The sequence below is a fragment of the Equus quagga genome, chromosome 11 (genome assembly GCF_021613505.1).
Source record: "Equus quagga isolate Etosha38 chromosome 11, UCLA_HA_Equagga_1.0, whole genome shotgun sequence".
NCBI classification, from domain to species: Eukaryota; Metazoa; Chordata; class Mammalia; order Perissodactyla; family Equidae; genus Equus; species Equus quagga.
In genome coordinates this window covers 26,701,309-26,722,668 of record NC_060277.1, presented here as the reverse complement: position 1 = coordinate 26,722,668, position 21,360 = coordinate 26,701,309, and the positions used below count along the sequence as shown (strand labels likewise).

The following is a 21,360-nucleotide window of genomic DNA, read 5'->3' as shown; positions in this document are numbered from 1 at the left end:
GATATATGTTTAAGCGTTTGTTGCAGCACTGTTTGGAACAGTAAAAGGATTAGAAATCACCTAATTATCCAAAGACAGGGGCCCAGCTAAGGAAATGAGAGCATATCTATATCATGAAAAATTATAGGTCATTAAAAAGAGTTCTACAAATGAAAATCTCCAAGATATATTTGTAGGTGAAAAAAAAAGGAAGGCACTGAACAGTGGGAACAGTATGGTACTATCTTTGTTTTTTAAAAAACAGCTCAAAAAAACCTGACAGAAAAAGACTATTTCCAAAGGGATACCCAAGAAATTGATAGGGACGCTTGCCACTGAGGAAAGGAACTGTCTGGCCAGGGACCAGAAGGAGTAAGACCCATTTCTCATTACATATTGGTTTGTACTGTTTTAATTTTGTACCATTATTCATTCACAAATAGATAAAATCGAATCCCACAAAGCGAGCGCGTGGAAAGCCGACTTTCTCCAGCCCCGGGCCTCGGAATTGCCCTCCTCCTTTTTAGGAGCCCTCCTTCCACCGTTCACAGGTTCTTCCACAGAAATTCTAGTTTTGCCTCAGTTCATCCATCCTATGACAACAGCGAGACCAATTCTCTCGAGTCCGGACGGCACACACACAAAAAAACTTTCACAGAAAATGAAGAAAAAGGAAGGGCTCAGCTGTAGAAAAAACAATGAGGAATCACCCAGCAAAGCATTGGTTTCCTAATTGTGTCAGCCTGCGGCCTCGAGTTCTGGAGGCTGTCGGGGAAGAGGAGCTGGGGGTTGGGCAGAGCTTGCCTGGGGGGAAGGCCCCAGCTGAGGCGGCTCCTTTCCTATAAGGATCTTTTGAAGATTCCCCTTCCATTCCCAGGCAGGAGGCGGAGTCGAGGCCTAATCCGGGTAATTAAATTCCAGCGTAATTGAAATCCCACCCCCAGTTCACAGGAAAAAATCTCCGGGTGCAACAGTGCTGCATCGTTTGCCATTTGCTTGTGGACCCTCAATGATCCTCTGCTTGGAAATGATGAAATTGGAAGAATGGGAAAGTGCATGTATTTTTCACACTCGCATGATTCTTAGTCCTATTTCCATGTCCCTTTGTTTTCCCACGTCGTTCGCTTTAGGGTAGGTTGAAAGCAGCAGCGCCCCTTATGCTACAAGACATTCGTAAAATTTTAAGTGGCCAGGAAACTTGGATTAAATCTTTTTATAAACCAAAAGAATGTTATAAAATAGAAAACAATGGTACATTGAGTGAAATGTTACATTGAGCCTGACGCAGAGACATTTCCAGGCTTTGTGAAATCCTTTCTAAATCTTAACACAGTTCAAGATTCCACTCAACAATATCTAAAGCAGATGCTGCTTACATCTTATCCAAGATACTTTTAAGATGTCACTCTAAGGAAGAAGCATTCTGTTAGAGTCAGCCAATAAAATAAGACCAGATGAATTTAATTAGCTAAAGTGAAGAGGGATTTCTCTGCGCAGAACCATATATTTGTATATAGTTGTCTGAGTTAAAAAAACAAAGTTCCTCTTGGTAGTCTTTTACATATTTTTTTCTTTTTCAGATTTTATGAGTAATACCTGACCGATATAGAAAAATTTGGGAAATATAGAAAAGTATAATAAGGAATATTAAAATTACCCATAGCCCGCTAACAAGAAGTAACCAGTAATAATAAATTTTTTAATGTCTTCTTTTTGTTTATATATATAATTAGACCTTGCTTATTTGTTTTGCTGAATTAGGAGCAAATGTGCACGAAGTTTTCTATCTTGCTTTTTTTCACTCAATAGAAAACAGTAAAAAAAATTAATCACAAAATTTGAGGTCACATTACTACAAGGTTAATGAAATAACTGGGGTAACTGATAAAGGTGGCCAGCCAGGATTTCTAGAACATCCTCATCCAGCCAGGGCTTCAGTTTGGTGTACCTAGTGGTATTTATCTGCTCCAAATATTATAGGAGATGATTCTGGGTTCAGGGGTTGATGGGACTTCCAGGACAGCAGTGACAATTTCTGGAATCTTTTGGAGCTAGGAGAAGAACACTGGGGCAGAACTCTCTCCTTGCCTGTTTTCCAAGAAGGGATGTCTGTTGTTTCCCTACCCAGCCTTGTCCTCGCTCTACATTCCCCACACCCCAGAAAAGAGGGACTGTGGAAGCAAAGTAACCAATAACCATTTTGTAGATAAGTGAGAGAAGGTGAGTTTTACTTGAGTCCCTGTAACCACCGGGCCTCCAGGACCAGTTCAACTGACCCCATCTCTTATCAACAGAGTGATCAAGAATTGCCTTTCCCAGGACAAGTGGCTGATGCAGTACAACTGGCCCTTTAGCAATGTTGTGCCCACCTTTGGGAAGAAGAAGGGCCCCAATGCCAACTCTTAAATCCTTTTTAATCCTGGCTTTCTCTAACAAAGCCACTTAGCCCAGTCAGAACCAAAAAAAAAAAAAAAGAATTCCCTTTTGGAAAATGACCAAAGTCACATAGCCAGAGCATACACAGAAGAGGAAATCTAGACCTGAAATGACTGCAGAACCAAAGATCCTCTTTCCCATGGAACCCAAGGACCTGGACATGACCAGAACTTGAAAGTCAGACTGTTATCAGAAGCAAGGGGTCTCTCATTCAGGAAGATCCAGTGTTAAAATTCCTTTCCCACTTCATGAAAAATGTTTAGAACCCTGTCATAGAAGTTTAGAACCCCATTGTAAATGTTTAGAACCCCATCATAAATGTTTAGAACCCCATCATAAATGTTTAGAACCCTGTCATAAATGTTTAGAACCTTACCGTAAATGCCTGAGGTTCACCAATCAAAACCTGTCCCACCAGCGTTTCCGCGTGCCAGCCTGTTCTCCCTAACCTCTTCAATTTCACCCCAAATCCTGAGTCAGGGAGACAGATCTGAGGGCACGCGCCGCCTGTCTCCTTGTAGGTTGATCTTGCAGAATAAAGCTGATCTCTTTTCCCAAAAGCCGTTGCTGTAATTAATTGGCTGTTTATGCACATGGGGTGAGTGAACCCCCACTTTGTGTGGTAACACTAGGGGAGGATTATAACCCTGGAGGGCAGTTTCCACAAAGGAAGAAAGCGTTCTGGAGAAGCATGGTTTTTGGTACAGTCTTATAACCTTTTCAGAACAAAGAACATGCATTAAACACGCCCAGGATACATATTGATCAAAGTTTCAAAAAGGTATTCAGCTGCAAATTAGCAGGTCAACATGACCTTGACCCTCAGGAGTACTAATACAGGTTTTGCCAATAGGACATTATTGATACCGGCCTCACAGGAGGGGAAGTATACGTTCCTATCTCGAGTGCCTTCTCTGAGCTAGCCCTGATGGTCGAGTGGTTAAAGTTCTGCGTTCTCACCCCCATGGCCCCAGTTCATTTCCTGGGCTCAGAAGCACACCACCTGTCTGTCCGTTGCCTTGCTGTAGTGGCAGCCACATAGAGAACTAGAAGGACTTACCACTGTGATCTACAACCATGTACTGGGGCTTTGGGGTGAAGAAAAAGAAAAAGAGGAAGATTGGTGACAGATGTTAGGTCAGATCAGGGTGAATTCTTCCCTGCAAAAAAAATAATAATTTTTTAAAAAGGTGTGCATTCTTTACTTTAATGGTTAAAGCAGATGTACAATGTATATTTGATAGGCTTCTTTAGTTCAAGCCCAATCAGGTTTGAACCAGAATACCTACCCCATATACCTGAATATGTGAAAATCTCGTTGGGACTTTAGTGCCTGCCTGTTACAGAAGAGTTGCTAATGAGGATGAGAGCCAATAGTGTTGTATCTGAATCTGCGTTATCTCAGAACATGTTTTTGACAGGTTTTACTGTATTTTTCTTTGTTATTACATATTCTTCAAAAACATTATTCATAAAGACTGTATAATATTCTTTCTAATGGGACATTTGTTCCTATTATAATAACCTCATAAACATCTTTATACACATGTTTTGATTTCAATTCTGGTTACTTTCTTATGATATATTCCTAAAAGTGGAAGTTTGGGTCCTGAAATCAACTGCCGACTCGTCCTCCAGAAATGTCCACTCACAACAGCAGTGAGTCTGGCTACTTCACAAATCTTTGCTAAATGTGAGAGTGATTAATATATATTTTTAATTTCATAGAAGAAAAATCCCTCATTTTTAATTTCCATTTTCACTATAGTGAGATTAAACTTCTTCTCAGCTATTTATTAACCATTTAGGATTCTCCTTTTGTGAATTGTTCTCCATAAATTTTGCCTGTCCACAGAAGTGACACATCAAGAGTGTGGTCAGGGGGAGGAGACACTGGGCTCGGAGGTCACTTGCTTGGATCAAATAGAGCCCACTTCTTGAAAAGCTACAGAAGCAAGTCAGTGCGGTCAGTCAGGCTTCACAGCAGAGAGAGCTGCAATATTTTCCAGGATAGTCAGAACATGTTTCCAGATCCTGAAATCCTTCTTAGGGATGCACAAAATTGCAGATAATAAAATCTGGCTGCACGAGGGTGAGATCAGACCTTCTAGAAGCTTAATGGTCTCTCTCAGCCCTCAGTCTTATATACATAAGGCTAAAACAGTTCTGCAGATAAACTCCTCTGAACATGCACTAGAGGCCACCTTTGCTGGGCCTGGAGCCCTCTTTCAATCCTGCAGTTACACTAGTACGCACAATATGATTACAGGATATCGTACCCTGAGGCATGAACTTAGTCCTCTTAATCACTTTCAGCCTCAACAGGACAACACATCCTGGTTCAAGTACATTTTTGAAGTTAGAACATTTACAATACATGTTAGTTTTCCACATATCTTTGGGCATCAAGCTAACAAATCTTTGGACCTGTTTTGTTCTTATTTTATTGTTAGAACTCTTTATATATTAAGAAACATTTGCTCATTAGAGATTCATTTGACTGAGCCTCTTGCACATATGTTTATGACTGACCAGAGTCAAATTGAGGTTGAGGACTGCCAGACAGTGACAAGTGTACCCTACAAGGAACCCTACAGCATCACTAGAAGTAAAATGAGGAAGGAAATATTTTCTGTAAAACCCCCTTTCTGGAGAATTCTCTATGTGTTTTGAAGAAATAGTTTATACACACTTGGGGAAGTACTTGAAGGAAGTACTATCAAACCTGTTAACCTGTTTCGTTGTTGTTTTATCTTGTTGGCTAATTTGCTTGAGATCATAAAGGACGAGTTAAGTGATACTGCCACCTTCCTTAAAATTCTCAAACTCTCCTCTAAGGAAAGGTGCAAATATTTTAGTTTAAAGGCACAATTAGTCACCCTGCCCAGGATATCCAAATGTCTTGGTTACCTGTTAGTTATTCTCAGCACTTCTTCTGTCCCAACACACTGAAGGGTTGTAGCATCAACAGCTCTGGACAGCAGCAATTCCCTGGCGAGTGGGTGGCAGCACATGCCTGGGGGAGGTGAGACCCTTCAGATGGGGTGTGGTTTGAAAGGGTCTCCTAGAGTTCAGAATCACTAGTCACAGCATTATCACTTTATTAATTAGCAATAAAGGATGTAACATAACTTGTGAGGCATTAATCAGTAGAAGGCACATATATGACACAATGAGTAAACAAACAATCAAAATAATTAGCATTTATTCCCTGAATGTGTAGCTGCCATTGCAAATAAAGAAATTCAAAATATCATGTGCTTAATTTGCAACTGTTTTTTTCCGTTTAATTGCATCTGCCACCTGCTGTTAATCTGAAACAAATTAAACCCTGAAGGCAGCATCTGAAAGTAGAAGACTTGAGCAGATTTCACCTTTGGGCAAAAATTATACAATAGCTTCCCCCATCTTCAAAAAAGGTGAATCATTTTCTTCCAGAAGTGATAGACTATTTTCTGTTTGAATAGCATGCCCCGGTAAGCGACAGAGTGATGTAACAACCACCTCCCTCCGGCATGCTGGGCCACATGAGCTACAGGAAATTCTTGTCTCCTTGAAGTTCGATGCCAATGCTGTCCAATATAAATATAAGGCAAGCCACATATTTTAAATTTTCAATGTTCTAGTAGCTTCATTAAAAAGTAAAAAGAAGCAGGTAAATTTAATTTTGATAAAATATTCTATTTAACCCAATATATCCAAAATGTTATCATTTCAACAAGTAACCAAAATTAAACAATTATTGATGAGAGAGTTTACATTCTTTTTTGGTTGTGTGTTAGTTATCTATTGGAGCATAATAAATTACTACAAACTTAGCAGCTTACAAGAACACAATTATTATCTCATAGTGTCTGTGGGTCAAGAATCTAAGCACGACTTACTGGGTCCTCTGCTTCAAGGTCTCTCACAAGGCTGCAGTCAAGGTGTCAGCCAGGGCTGGAATCTCACCTGAGACTGCAATGGGGAAAGATCCTCTTCCAAGACCACATGGTTGAAGGCAGGATTCAGTTCTTTGTGAGTTATCAGACTAGAGGTCTCACCTTGCTGCTGGCTGTCAGCTGGAATCCACTCTCAGTTCCTTGCCACACGGGTCTCTCCATCAAAGCCAGAAAAGGAGAGGCAATAGAGTCTGTTAGCAAGATGACAGTTACAATCTATATAACATAACTGTGGACTTGACATCCTATCATCTTTGCCATATTCTATTGGTTAAAAGCAAGTCACAGGTCCCACACTCATTCAAAAGGGAGGAGATTCCACAAGGGTGTGAGGCATCTTAGAATCTGTCCATTTCACGTACTAAGTCTTTGAGATCAACTACATATTTTACACTTACAATACATCTCAAGTCAGACCAGCCACATTTCAAGTGCTCAACAGCCACTGACTAGTGGCTACCATATTGGACAGTGCTATTTAACAATGAAACCCAGAGATCTGGAAATTACAGGGAACTCAGACACTGGTATTAAGCAATCATGTGTTTGTAGAGAGAATTCAGTCTGAAAAAGAATTGGAAGCATAAAGGTATAGAAGGTTAAAAACACTTTGTTTTTAATATGTAAAGAATTTTATTACTATCTTTTTTTTTAATGCTTTTTAGTGAGGTAGATTAGCCCTGAGCTAACATCTGTTGCCAATCTTCTTCTTTTTCTTCCTCCCCAAAGCCCCAGTACATAGTTGTATATCCTAGTTGTAAGTGCTTCTAGTTTTTCTCTGTGGGATGCCACCACAGCGTGGCTTGATAAGTGGTGTGTAGGTCCGCACCTGAGATCTGAACCAACAAACCCCAGGCCGCTGAAACAGAGCATACGAACTTAACCACTTGGCCACAGGGCTGGCCCCTACTATTGTTTTTAAATCTGGATCCTCAAAGAAAGTAGAGGCTGGAAAGTAGGTTTTGCATTTGTTTTCATAACTGTATACTTCGTACTTGCTCTGGTTTATTGGGCAAGACCTATAGGTTGAGAGAAAGAGTTAAACAAAGGCAATTTACAGAAGGGTTAGGTGACCATAATATCAGAGGGCTTCCAAGAAGATATCTTGTTAAGTAATCTTATACTTTCCCCCTCGATTCCTAGCAGGACCACTTTAGCCAGTCAACACGAAGAATCAATCCTTTCCTTGCATGACATTTGACCAGAAACAGGAGGCTCAGAAGAGGGATGGAGATAGGGGTATTTTCCAAGCAATTCTCTAGTTTCTCACTTGACCTCTGTGTGAGGCATGCCTGTGTGGAGAGGATCTGATCTTTGTTAAATTAATTAAACAAGGAGGCCATTAGACTGAGGTGGCTCTAATCCCTTGGCAGCCTACATAAGCAAACCAAAACCTAGGCCTGTAAATGCGTCTAGGTTGTGAAATCAAAGCCTAGAGACAACCAATCATAAACAGCCAACAAGGCTTTCCCAAATAGGGTGAAGGCAATAGCCAAATCAAGTAATTTCCTTGCTTTGCTTCTGCATCTGTTCTACAAAAGTCTTGCCCCTAGCTCCTGTCAGTGAAGGTCTCCTAACCACTTCCGGTTTGGCGCTGTCCAACTGGAATGAATGTTTCTCAAACTCTTCAAAATGTTAATGTGCCTCAGTTTATCTTGTAACACCGCTGAGCATGAGCTGGCAGTCTGAAGGAGTCTGCGGATGGGCTGTTTCTTTGCTAAAGCCTGGGCTTCCCACATGCAAGCCCGTGGGCTCCCTCCAGCTCCGCCCAGCTCTGTCTGTGCAGCACAGCACTCATCGCACACATTAATTATATAAGCGAATGTGCACTTGCTTCACTTGTTCACATGACATGTTCATGCATCTGATCTCACGCCTTCCCATCACCTAAGGACGGCCCTAAACCTACTCCAACCTCAGTGCACCTAATAATACACGTAGGCATGAATTAATCAGAGATATTTTCCCCTTCTGTACCCCCAAAACTCTTGACTCTGGGATGGGAAGTACTTCTGTTGCCCTGGCTAACCCCTCCGTCACCTCACACCAAGGCTATAGAGACATGTCTGGTCCTGCCAAAATGGAATAAACTCCCAAGTCATGCTTCTCCCGGTGACCATCACTGGCAGTACAAAACTCATCTCCTAAATCTTCATCCGTGACACACAGTCAGATGAAATATGATTCATAAAATGTATATTAGAACCGAGGTGGAGAAACGATAGTGCCAAATTTGATTTTATGTGATGAGTAGATAATGAATGGGAAGGATAGTGTACTTACAAAAATGTCCTCGCTCATTAAATCCTTGTAGGAGAAAGAGTAACATCATTTTAAAAATCATGTAATACAAGGAGGATCACGATGGTATGACACCATCTTTCTCCCCCACTCACTCACATTTTACCAAACAATTCTAAGAGACTAAGACTTCATTTATTGCCTAGACCTGAGCTAATATATTTGTAATAAATAAAATTTCATAACCAGGGTATTACAGACTGAATGTCTCCCCCAAAATTCATATTGTAGGGGCCGGCCCAGTGGCACAGCATTAAGTTCTCATGTTCTGCTTCGGCGGCCCAGGGTTTGCTGGTTCAGATCCCTGCTGCGGACACAGCACCACTTGGCACGCCATGCTGTGGTAGGCGTCCCACATATAAAGTAGAGGAAGATGGGCATGGATGTTAGCTCAGGGCCAGTCTTCCTCAGCAAAAAGAGGATCGGCAGCAGATGTTAGCTCAGGGCTAATCTTCACAAAAAAAAATTCATATTGGAGGAAAGGAAAAATACGTTTTTCCTCTATCGTTTTAAGTTCTCGGCTGGGGCCCCTGTAACAAAAGACAGATTAATAAGAGAAAAACAAAGAAGTTTTTTAATATGCATCTGCATTCATGAAAGATACCCAGGGAAAAATCAGTAACTCTGAAGGAGGTGGCTTAGGTTTCAGGCTTAAATACTATCTTCAGCTAAATCAAAAAAAGAAAAGTTGGGGGCCAGCCCGGCGGCACAGTGGTTAAGTTCACATAGTCCACTTCAGTGGCCCAGGGTTCCCCGGTTCAGATCCCAGGTGTGGACCTATGCACCACTTAGCCAGCCATGCTGTGGCACGTATCCCACATATAACGTAGAGTGGGCATGGATGTTAACTCAGGGCCAGTCTTCCTCAGCAAAAACAGGAGGAATGGCAGCAGTTAGCTCAGGGCTAATCTTCCTCAAAAAAAAAAAAGAAAAGAAAAGGTGCCGGGGAGGCCAGTTATAGGCAGGTGCCTTCTCCATTGATGGGTCTCTACGATTTAGCCAACCTTCTCTTCCCAGTAGAGGGAGACACCCTTCCAAATAGCGATTGGAGATTTCCTTTATAAATGTAAACTTCCCTTACAAAAGGCTAACTTCTCTTTCCAGAGCTTCTTTTGTGGCTGCTGTTTCTCAAGTTACCTCAAAATAACCCTTATACCAAAGGGGTGTTTTTTGGGGTTGGCATATTCAGCCCTCCTTCAGTATGTTATATGTTGAAACCTAATCCCCAATGTGATGATATTTGCAAGCGAGGCCTTTGGGAGATGATTAGGGAATTGGGGATTCATTTCCTTATCAGACCCTACAGAGCTCCCCTTCCCCTTCTGCTGTGAAAGAACACAGTGAGAAGAGAGCTGTCTTTGAACCAGGAAGCAGGCCTTACCAGACACTGAATCTGCAGAACTGTGAGATTTTTTTGTTTATAAGCCACCCAGTCTATTGTATTGTTACAGCAGCCCCAGTGGACTAAGACCCAGGGTGTGGGCACATCCAGGCCTGCCCTGAGACTCAGGTTAGGGAGGACCTGGCCTGTGCCTTAGCACCTGTGCCACTAGGATGCACCCACTCTGTGACTGACACTGTTCAGGCCCCAGGCAAACTTTCTCCACATCTCTTGCCCTTTGTCCTCAAAACAAAAGGCACTTTAGTACAAATGCCAGGACGGTTAGTGAGTTGTGCCACTGCCAAAGTCAAAGGCAGACATTGATTTGGATTATGGGAAGGAGGTGAATGTCACAAACACTGAGGTAAGAGAAAAACTGAGTGAATTAATTGTCAATCTCTCCTCCGAGATATTGTGAATGCGGTAGGTTCTTGCACAACTTATTATAATTTCCCAGGAGGCTGAAGGTCCATTTTCTTGCTTCTCTTCATGTTCTAATTTGTGGTTCTGGAGGTTCTTATGTCTTAGGGTGATATTCAACACGATTGTCCACAACTGTTGAGAAACATCTTGCAATATTAAATATAAATGTGCATTCTTATGAATTTGCAGTAGCAGGCATGAAATATGATACCAATTCTTTATACTGGAAAAAGATGGACATTGAACACAGGAATTTAAATCAGTTTGTTTTTACTAAAGTACTGATACTTTTTATTAAATTTTCAAAAAATAAATTTAAAACATCAGATATATTTAAAGAATTTGTTAAAATGTTGATATCCATCAATAATTTGCTTTACTTTTTAATTTTAATTTTGAATATTTCAGAGGAAAAACTTTTGAAATACATATATTAAATAATCTTAATTTTTCTAGTGTTTGTATTTTAGTGAAAACCTATTCAAATAATATTTAATACAATAATATTGAATACAATTATTTTTTTTAATCCTGTTGATGACTGGCCAAAACCTTGATAACACAGTGATTTTGCTGAAGTGAAAAACAGACTTACAGATACATTTATGAATGTCTTTTTTTATATTGCACCCAAAATCAGCAGCCATCAACAGAACACAGATGTGTGCTTAAATAGATTTAGTCATATTTCACCAAATTTCTGTCACACAAAAACCATTGCTTTAAACATGTTTTACTTTTGTCATTATGAAGGTACATTTATCAATGTGGGAGGAAAGAGAAAATGTATTTAACAACTGTTAGCTTCATTTATAGCTGTTAAATACTTAGACACTTGAATGTACCTCTGTTGTACGCCTGCCCTGCATGTGAGTGACCCAGGATGAAGTAGGCGCCTGCTGTGAATCCACACACAACTGAAATCCCTGCAATCACTCAGAAAAGAGAGGCCTTTCTAACAATAAAGCTCTACTGAAAATTGTCCATTTATAGTAATAAAATAGGTTGGAAAGTTGGCAGGGTTGTAAAACCTACTCGGAGATAGTCATTCTTTCACGCAATTCAACAAATGCTTAGCTGAGTTACGATGTGCTGCTCCAGGCTCCAAGACCCAGCGGTGCAGGCAGAAGGGACCCCACTCTCAGGAAGCCTACACTCTAATGAAGGCAGCAGGAAAACCAGTAAACAACTGACTGAGTAACCTGCCTATAGATAGAGATGCTCTGTAAAGAAATCTATAGAAAAGGTGGAGAGGTGGTATGAAAAGTCAGGCAGGGAAACAGAATTGTTAAATAAACTAAAGAACGTAAAATTATCTTGAGGTTTAGACATCACTATTTGAATTGAAAAACTCAGAAGAGATTCTGAGTAAGTATAAATTTGACTTTTAATTTAGCTTCTACACATGAAACTTGAAAATGTACTTACCGTAACAAATTTTTTAAATATTGGTAATATAAAAATATAGACCAGAGTACTTCTTTAACTCATCTAATGAAGACTTAGGACAACAAACTAACAAAAAACAGTGACGTAATTGCAGTCAGATCTAAATCACTAGACACTAGTCCTTAAATTCAAGGTTTTTGATCTTACTCTGAGCACCCTCACGGCAAGTAAGATTAATTGGAATACTTGTCTGATGGTTCACTGATGAAATCTGACGAAGTGGAATCCTTGAATTTTCTTTATGTGGTCCTTTCAGATCCTGGGTTTCCTGGAGCAGCCAGACTTTCAGTGCTAAGCCAGAAAAGGCCTGGGCAGAAGAGCCAGCTGGTTATCCCATCTTCAGCCCATATTTGAAAAATTAACAATGCTTAAAACTGGTACAGCCACTATGAAAAACAATATGGAGATTTCTCAAAAAATTAAAAATAGAAATACCATACGACCCAGCTATCCCACTACTAGGTAATTATCCAAAGAACACGAAATCAACAATTCAAGGAGACTTATGCGCCACTATGTTCACTGCGGTGAGCGTTATTCACAATAGCCAAGATGTGCAAGCAACCTCAGTGCCCATCAGCTGGTGAAAAGATAAAGATGTGGTGTATATATATACATAATGGACTACTCCTCAGCCATAAAAAAGAGCAAAACTGTCTCATTTGCAACAATATGGATGGACCTTGAGGGTATTATGTTAAGCAAAATAAGCCAGAGAGTGAAAGGCAAACACCGTATGATTTCACTCTTATGTGGAAGATAAACAAATACATGGATAAACAGATTAGTGGTTACCAGAGGGGAAAGAGGAGGGGGGAGGGCGAAAGGGGTAAAGGAGCACGTATGTATGGTGACGGATAAAAACTGTTGGGGGTGGGGGCCAGTGCAGTGGCACAGTGGTTAAGTTCCCATGTTCCTCGTCTCGGTGGCCCGGGGTTCACCGGTTGGGATCCTGGGTGCAGACATGGCACCACTTAGCAAAAGCCATGCTGTGGTAGGCGTCCTACATATAAAGTAGAGGAAGATGGGCATGGATGTTAGCTCAGGGTCAGTCTTCCTCAGCGAAAAGAGGAGGATTGGCAGTCCTTAGCTCAGGGCTAATCTTCCTCAAAAAAAAAAAAACTGTTGGAGGTGAGCAAGATGCAGTTACACAGAAACTGATATATAATAAGCTACACCTGAAATTATACAATGTTATAAATATGGCCTCGATAAAATAATTTTTAAAAAAGAAATTAATAATGCTAAACAGCCACCTTTTTCAAATCAGGACTCTGCTGCAACTCTACAGAGCTTTACAATGCATAAACTACTCAAAACAGGAACCTCCCCTATCAATGATCTTTATCTTCATAAAGAAAAACAAACTGATATCATATACAGACACACAGTTGTTATCAGGGAAAGTAGTTTTTCCCCATAAATGTCATCATTTATTTCACTTTCAAACATAAAAATCCCAAGTCAAATACAATTATATAAGCAAAAATTCACATTCCCATTTGTTTTTTAAGAAATATTTCAAAATTAAAACAAATGTCTTTAAAAATCAGTTGTGCCTACTGAAACGTTACAATTTAGACGAATCTTTCACTCAACTTTGCTGAGCAAAAGAACCAAGCCAGTCTCAAAAGGCTACATACTGAGGCAGCCCTGATGGCCTAGTGATTAAAGTTCAGCACGCCCCACTTGGGCGGCCCAGGTTCAGTTCCCAGGCGAGGAATTACACCACTCGTCTGTCAGCAGCCACGTGTGGCAGCAGCTCACAAAGAGGAACTAGAAGAACTTACAACTAGAACATTCAACTATGTACCGCGGGTTTGGGGAGGAAAAAAAACGAGAGAGGAGAACTGGCAACAGATGTTAGCTCAGGACAAATCTTTCCCAGCGGAAAAAAAAAACAAGGCTACATATTGTACATATTGGATGATTCTACTTATACAACATGCTAGAAAAGACAGAACTAATGATGGAGAACAAATAGTGGCTGCCGGGGGCAGGGGGAGGAAGGGTAGGCGTATAAAAGGTCAGCATGAGGGAGTCTTTTGAACTGATAGAACCGTCCTGTATCCTGACTCTGGTGGTGGTTACATAAATGTATACCTACGTTAAAATTCACAGAACTGTACACCAAAAGCAAAAATGAGTCAATTTTACTGTATGATAATTCTAAAATTTTTCTAAATCAGTGATTATTTCAAAAATATATTAACTACCACCACAGCCAAATTTACTGAGGTATTGTGCTAAGCCCCCTTACATACACTTTCTTATTTTATACTCACACAACCCTAGGAGATAAATATTATTATCCCTATTTGGTTTTTTTTTTTCCTTTTAGTGAGGAAGATTGGCCCTGAGCTAAGATCTGTGCCCATCTTCCTCTATTTTATATGTGGGATGCCACCAAAGCATGGCTTGGTGAGTGGTGTGTAGGTCCAGGCCCAGGATCCAATCCATGAACCCCGGGCCACCAAAGCAGAGCATGTGAACTTAAGCACTACACCACCAACCCGGCCCCTAACCCTACTTGAGTAAAACAAAAAATTGAGACTCAGAGGTTACGGAACATGCCCAAAACCAAACAGATTAAGGGACACAGCATAATTCCCACCCAGATCTGACTCCAAAGCCTCTATTCTCAACCACTGACCACTGTAATATTCTATTACTCTCTCCCCTCTATTCATAAATACCAACCGCTCTGTCTCTCCCAATGGTGCCAGGAGGCTACTAAGTTTCCTCATTCCCTTCCTAACTCAACACTCTACAGACAATATGAAAATGTGCTGATGAACAAAACATGCTTCTGGAGCAGCACTGTCCAACAGAACTTTCTGTGACCAGAGAAATGTTCGACAATATCTGTGTTGTCTAATACAGTAGCCTCTAACCACAGGTGCCTACTGAAAGCACATGTGGCTAGTGTGACATTAATTTATGTAGTCACACGTGGCTAGCAGCTACTGAACTGAACAGCACAGTTCTAGAGAAATAATATAACAAGAACATGTACGCCACAGAAAGAAGCAACTTATCAAAATATGATGGCAACTCACCAACAATAAAACAATTCAAGGGAGAAGTATAACGGAGTAAAGCTGAGAAATGCACAACCCCCAAACACAAGTCTCTCTGAAACATCTCCTCACCCTTAAGACTGTTTACATATCAACTTCATTTACACTACCACTGCACTTTGCACATGTGTGGTGTAGAACAAACTGTACGTTAAGTAATGATTATATTCTCCCTCACTGGGCTGTGAGCATCTTAAGAACAGAGGCAGTTATTAACACATATACCACCAGCACCTATCACCTATACTCAAAGGCTTTCTACAACAATAAACGTTTTTTCTTTCATTCAGTTCTAGTGGGAAAATTATCACCTTAGCTCCTTCAACTACAAATTCAATTCAGTTCTGCAAGCATTTGAGTACCAGCAGTATACATAAAAGGCAGTCCCTGTAAGGAGCTTACAGTGGGGATAGGGGATAAAAGACATGAGTAGACAAATAACAAGCGTTACCACATAAGTACGTACAACTAGGGCTTCAGGACAGAATAGGGAACTGTCAGGAGTCTCGGTGCTAAGAGAAACTGGAAAGCAGTGTAAGAAAAAAGCAGCCATTATCCAATTCTGTAATAGCAAAAGTGTAAGATAATTTACTGTATCCCCATCTATTACTCAGAAAAGCCTAACGGATTAAAAAAAAAAAAGAATCAAGGAAGGCCTGAGAAATTTATCCTAGCTTCACTCACACCAACAATTTCAGGGATTCAACCTACTCCTCATACCGGTAAGCCAAAAGGAGTCTTAGAACAATTTCTTCTAGATCCAAAGTTTCCATGAAAATTTCACAGCATAAAAGGGCCAGCCCCATGACCGGGTGGTTAAGTTCACGGGCTCTGCCTCAGTGGTCCAGGGTTTCACTGGTTCGTATCCTGGGTGTGGACCTAGCACCACTCATCAAGCCATGTTGAGGCAGCGTCCCACAGAGCAGAGCCAGAAGGAGCTACAACTAGAATATACAATTATGTACTGGGGGGCTTTGGAGAGAAGGAGGAGGGAAAAAAAGAGACTGGCAACAGATGTTAGCTCAGGTGCCAATCTTTAAAAAAAGAGAAGAGGTACAATTTTCTTTACACTCATACCCAGATTATCTTTGAGTTATATTGTCTTCTTTCAGGTCCTGGAAATGTGCTAATTAGAAGAGTTATACAGTACAATCTCCTGGTCAGTTTTCAGGCAACCTCTGGAGCTAAAAGTAAAGTAGCCTGAATTCATTTAGTAAGTATATTTTCTGTTTCCTCTAAAAATCAGTGGGGTGAGGGGGGTGATGGTAATGATGAATCTGCAAATTCATAAAAACACCAGGCATTATCCTGTAGACCAAATAAGTTGAAAGTATAACTCCTATCATGTAGACGCTTGCAAACTAGAAGACTAGGGCCCAACAGTTCTGCACTGTAACTTCTTCAGACAAGATTTTTAAAATCAACATCCAATTTTCTCATCTTTATCAGCACACAGATTATTCATGACAAAAGTCAGAGAAAATCTGTTTAGTTTTTCTAGATTGACTGGGCCAGTTAATTACTTAACTTCTTTGAGCCTGTTTTCCCAAATTTAAGATTAAAGAGGGAGACTAGATGCTCTCAGAGAAGAAAACTGACAATTAACTCAGATAATTACTTACTGATTGACTTCAGCAAGACTTCTGGTTCAATCCTAATTCGTCCACAAACAGGAAAAATACAGAAGTGTGGTGGTTATCAAAATATGTCATAAATTCTTTGATCCTCTTCAAGACATGGAGCTTAATTCCTCTTCCTTTGGCTGTAGGATGGACTTCGTGACCTACTTTTAACTAACATAATGTGGCAGTGATGGTTTGGGGAAGCCAACCATCACCAGGCTGTGAGGACATTGAAAGCAGTCCAGTGAAGAACTGAGACCTGCCAATGGCGAGCACTAACCCACCTGAGTGTGAGCCTCCTGGGAAGCAGATGCTCTAGCCCAGTTAACATCTTTTTTAACTGCTGCCAATCCTCCTCTTTTTGCTGAGGTAGACTGGCCCTGAGCTAACATCCATGCCCATCTTCCTCTACTTTATATGTGGGATGCCTACCACAGCATGGCATGCCAAGCGGTGCCACGTCTGCACCCGGGATCTGAACTGGTGAACCCCGGGACACCGAAAAGGGGAATGTGCGCACTTAACCGTTGTGCCACCAGGCGGGCCCCATTCACTGATCTTAAGAATAAGCATAGTTACTCTGACTCAAGGCCAGTTACTCAAGACACATAGGCAAGTTTCTGCCCAATGGCTTCAACCTAAAACTTTAGCATTATAGTTTTGCCCACTTTTTTTTTCTTTTGAGGAAGACTGGCCCTGAGCCAACATCCATGCCCATCTTCCTCCACTTTATTCTGGGACGCCTAATGACATGTTCCCTAGTTCCCTAATGACACGAAACAGATCTCAACTGTAGAGTGAATCCAAGGACCCTGGCATGCCACTCTGAAGGTCAACTTTAATGTTTTAGTGATAGAGTACTAGAAATACTTACATCAGGGTCAGAATCTGGTTTTGCAAGACAGACATTTAACTACTCAACAAGTCATTTATCTAGCCGATCCAAGAACAAGAAAGTTCAACGCAGGTATGTACTAAATCTATTATTCATTTTTGGACCACTAAAGTGGTCCATTAAAGCTGCTTATTTTGTCTTCAAAGAAGGAATTAGTGATCCGTAGCCCTCGATATAAATGGATTACTAAATCAAACTCAGACTTTCAGGAGGGACACTTATGTACACTAAATTAACTGTCTCAAGATAGTAAGCTTGCCTTAAACACTTTGTGAACTACGTGCCAGGGCACTGTGCTAAGGTCTAGCTAGGTAAACCGAAACAGGTTAGACATCAAATCAAGGAGTTTATAACCATGATCGCATGCTTCCAGACCAAAGAGTACCCTGGAAACTGCTGCCTCCATTTCCTTACAAATCACGTCATACTCCTTTAAGTCTTCAAAATTCTAGATATGTAAAATAAAGAAATCATTAACCCAGTCTTCAAAGGACTGAATTGTACTTCCAAAGAGACAAATAAAATTCTAGCAAAATGACAACACAAAAGTAAACTTTAAAATGTTAAGAATGATCATCAGAGAATCTAAGCCCCCTGCCTGCCATGTTACTATACTTCAGGACCTCTAAATTTAACAGAATGGCCAACTCTGGGGGGTCCACTTCCCCTCTAACAGTACCTCAGAGACCAGAACCTAACAGGAGAGTATATTGTTCTTAAGTAACAAACATGCTTTGCAGACTCCGATTTTCTTCGGACCGAAGCTTCATTAAGCTAAAAACCCAATTGCTGAAATAAATATGAAATTCAATCCTAAGAGAAACATCTAACATCACACTCAACTGGTCTGTAAGGAAGCACCTCTGCCTCCATACACAGCACAAACCGGCATTTCTCCCTCACTATGACGTTTCAGTTACCACTGGTGAAAGAAAGATAGTACTGATTTACAATCATCTCTGGTTCTCAACTCCACTCCAAGTCTTAAGGTTGAAACTTATGTTAATAAGTTTATTAAAATCAAGGGAAAATCAAGGGAAATCAAGGGACCAAGGTAAAGGCCAAGTGATGTTAAGCCAGAGAAGCTTACAGAAGGAGCCAGCAGTACTTCTCCACCCCTTCTCCCAGCATCACCAGGATTGTCCTGCCTAAACACTTCGTGTAAAGATGGGGTTTAAGTCTCAAGCTTCCAGTCCCCAAAGGTGGAGAGAAGCTTCCTAGCCTCGGCTGCACGTGGTTTGCACAAGTTCGGCTGGAACACAGAGCAGAGCCTTGGGGGGGAGCGGCAGTGTAGTTAGTGCAGCAGGAGGAGGAGGGAGAGGGGGCTGGGGGCTCGGAGGGGGCTCTGTCCACTGCTCTTTCCCCACCCCCGGCGGGAGCTGCTCTCAGCCCCTTTGCATTAGTCGCTCCGCTCTCTGGGTCATGCGACCTTAACGTAACCGTACAGGAATCGGAGGCAGCGGCGGCAGCAGCGAGACGCAAAGGCTGGGCGGAGGGGAGCGGGCGGCCAAGGCTGCCCAGCGGTGGTGCCTCCACACGCCCCGCCCCCCCTCCCCCGGTGTCCCCGTGCCTCCCCCTGCCCGGGCTCCGGGAAGGCGGGGGCCACGCGAGCTCGCAAACGGTTCCGGCGGCGACAAAGAAAACTAATGACCCCCGTCCCAGGGTTCCGGATGAAGGCACGCGGAAGGCCTGGAGCACGCGAGGACCCGGGTCTGGGAAGCGAGGGCAGGGGCGCCAGGTGGGGACTCTGGCCGCCTGACAAAACCGCCCCCTGGAGCCAGGCGGCGGCTCGGAGGAAGCGGGTAGAAAGAGGGCGATTCGCGTTCCGTTCCCGGTCGCCGCTCCCTCCCTTCCCGACTCCACCGCGAAGTGCATCCCCAGCGGCGGCGGCCGCCGAGCGTCTCGCGCTGGAGCCCCGAGAGGTGGGCCTGTCAGGTACGTGATCCTTCCGACGCCTCGACGCCGCTGCTTCTTTGGCAGCAAGACCGCCAGTAGCGAAAGTGGGCTTGGGGGAGGGAGGGACCCGGTCCAACCGGGGCTGCCCGTCCTCTCTGACACTTTTCCCATCCTTGGCCGCTCCTCCAGGGGCTGCCACCCGTGCTGCGGTTCCGCCTCCCCGCTTACGGGTGAGGGGCGCGCACGCGAGCTTCCGGCTTCCTCGGGTCTCGCGTTGTCTCTGGCTCTCGCGCCATCTCCGCCCCTCTCCCTGCCGGGCCACCCTACGCCCTCGGCTCCTGGGCCTTTGCGCGCGCCGTAGGCGTCGGCACTATGTTAAACCCCGCGGGACTTGGGAGGAGCGCGCGCGTGCACGCGGGACTAAGGGCAGCGGGGAGCGTGCCGCGCCGCCCGAGTTCGTGGCCCCTCCCCTCCGCCCCTCGGGGATGGGGGCGGGGCCGGAGTGCGTGGTGCGCGGTGCGCTTGCCTCCCGAGGGTCTGACCGGCCGCACCCCTGGCCCGGCCCACGGGGCGGAGCAGGGCGCGGCGGCCGTTGGGCAGATGTTCCCCCGGCCGGGGAAGTGCAGGCCTCCCTGGGCTCTGCCCAGGTCGCCCGCTGACCTGTGACATTGGGATGAGTCTTTCTGGAGCTGCAGACTCTCCTGCCATCTCTTACCTGTCTGTTGGTGCTTCATCCCTAGGCCCGCTCAGCTGTCTCTGAAGTAACTTTGAAATTTGGGGCAAGTAGTGTGTCAGGCTGTCTGTCACAGTAAAGGGAGGACTGCAGATCAGCCAGAGACTTTACCATAAATTTCAAAATGCACCTGACAAAAGGGTATTTATCACTTTTCCTACTTCCTTGTGATCTTCAGGTCGCAAAGCATGACCCTGAAAACCCAAAAGGGAATTGAATTTTTATTTTCCTGAAGAAGAAAACAAAAATGTAAACATTCTAAGCATTAGATCGAGAAAATTATTATGCTCAAGTAGGTTATCATTTTTGTTAGCAAATTAAACTTACGTGATTAAAATATGACTTTGAGTCGATAGTAAGTAAGATTCAGTGTTTTATGATGTTGATATGCCATTAAGAGATGAAGTCAGAAGCCGTAGAACACTTAGCAGGAGTTGGCAGTCCGAGACATTTAGGACCATTTTTTAATGGAACAAAGCCCAAGTGAGAGGCTGGTATTTATGCTCAAACACACAATCCCCCGTTCACATGCATGAGGTGTGCATCATGTGTCTTTCTCACTTTAAGAAAGCTCGGTGTGCAAAGATAGGAATTTGTAAAGCACTTTTATGTATCTCGTTAAGTACTTACGAAACAACTTTTTTACTTTACAAGAAGGGCTATTTTTATTACGTTTTTTACTTTACAAGAACCATGCAGTTCCCTTAAATAGTCTGCACCCCTAAGTTCTGCACCAAGCAAGGGTGAGCATCGAAATCGTCTTGAGAACGATTTCAGTGTGCATGTGTTTTCCTATGCCACACCTAGTCATTTAGATTCTCCACGCCCTCAAAGAGATTCTGAACAAGTGTTGTCTAAGTGTGGTCTACAGACCTGTGAATCCCCAGGACCCCTTCACGGTTCCACGAGGTCAAAACTGTTTTCATAATGATACAAAAACGTATTGGGCTTTTTCACTGTTGACAAAATGCGTCAACATTGGGAAGATCTGCATAACTCAATGAGCTGATGTTTTCCAAATGACCGATGGTTTATGTGAAAAATCATGCATAGGTGAAAGATCCATTCAAAGTGCAAGACAGAGCAATGAATTTTACTGTAATAGAGTAGGGAAATTTCATTCATTGATGTACTTTTAGACCACACAGCTGACCTTTAAGAAACTACCACTTGTCGAGTTTTGTTGTAATATCAAAGAAGAATATCCACAATAACCTGAAGAGG

At 42.6% G+C, this 21,360-nt stretch overlaps 1 long non-coding RNA gene across 2 annotated transcripts; it reads right to left on the bottom strand.

Annotated features, from left to right (window-relative positions):
• Positions 1-375: 375 nt before the first annotated feature.
• On the bottom strand, positions 376-7,068 carry LOC124246525 (uncharacterized). 2 transcript variants are annotated; one of them, XR_006890523.1, is made up of 3 exons: positions 6,367-7,068; positions 5,326-5,431; positions 376-1,139 (listed from the first exon to the last, which is right to left on the bottom strand). It is a non-coding gene; the product is annotated as an uncharacterized LOC124246525 (long non-coding RNA). The 2 variants fall into 2 exon arrangements; XR_006890524.1 differs by lacking the exon at positions 376-1,139 and adding an exon at positions 3,524-3,575.
• Between the last annotated feature and the right edge of the window lie 14,292 nt (positions 7,069-21,360).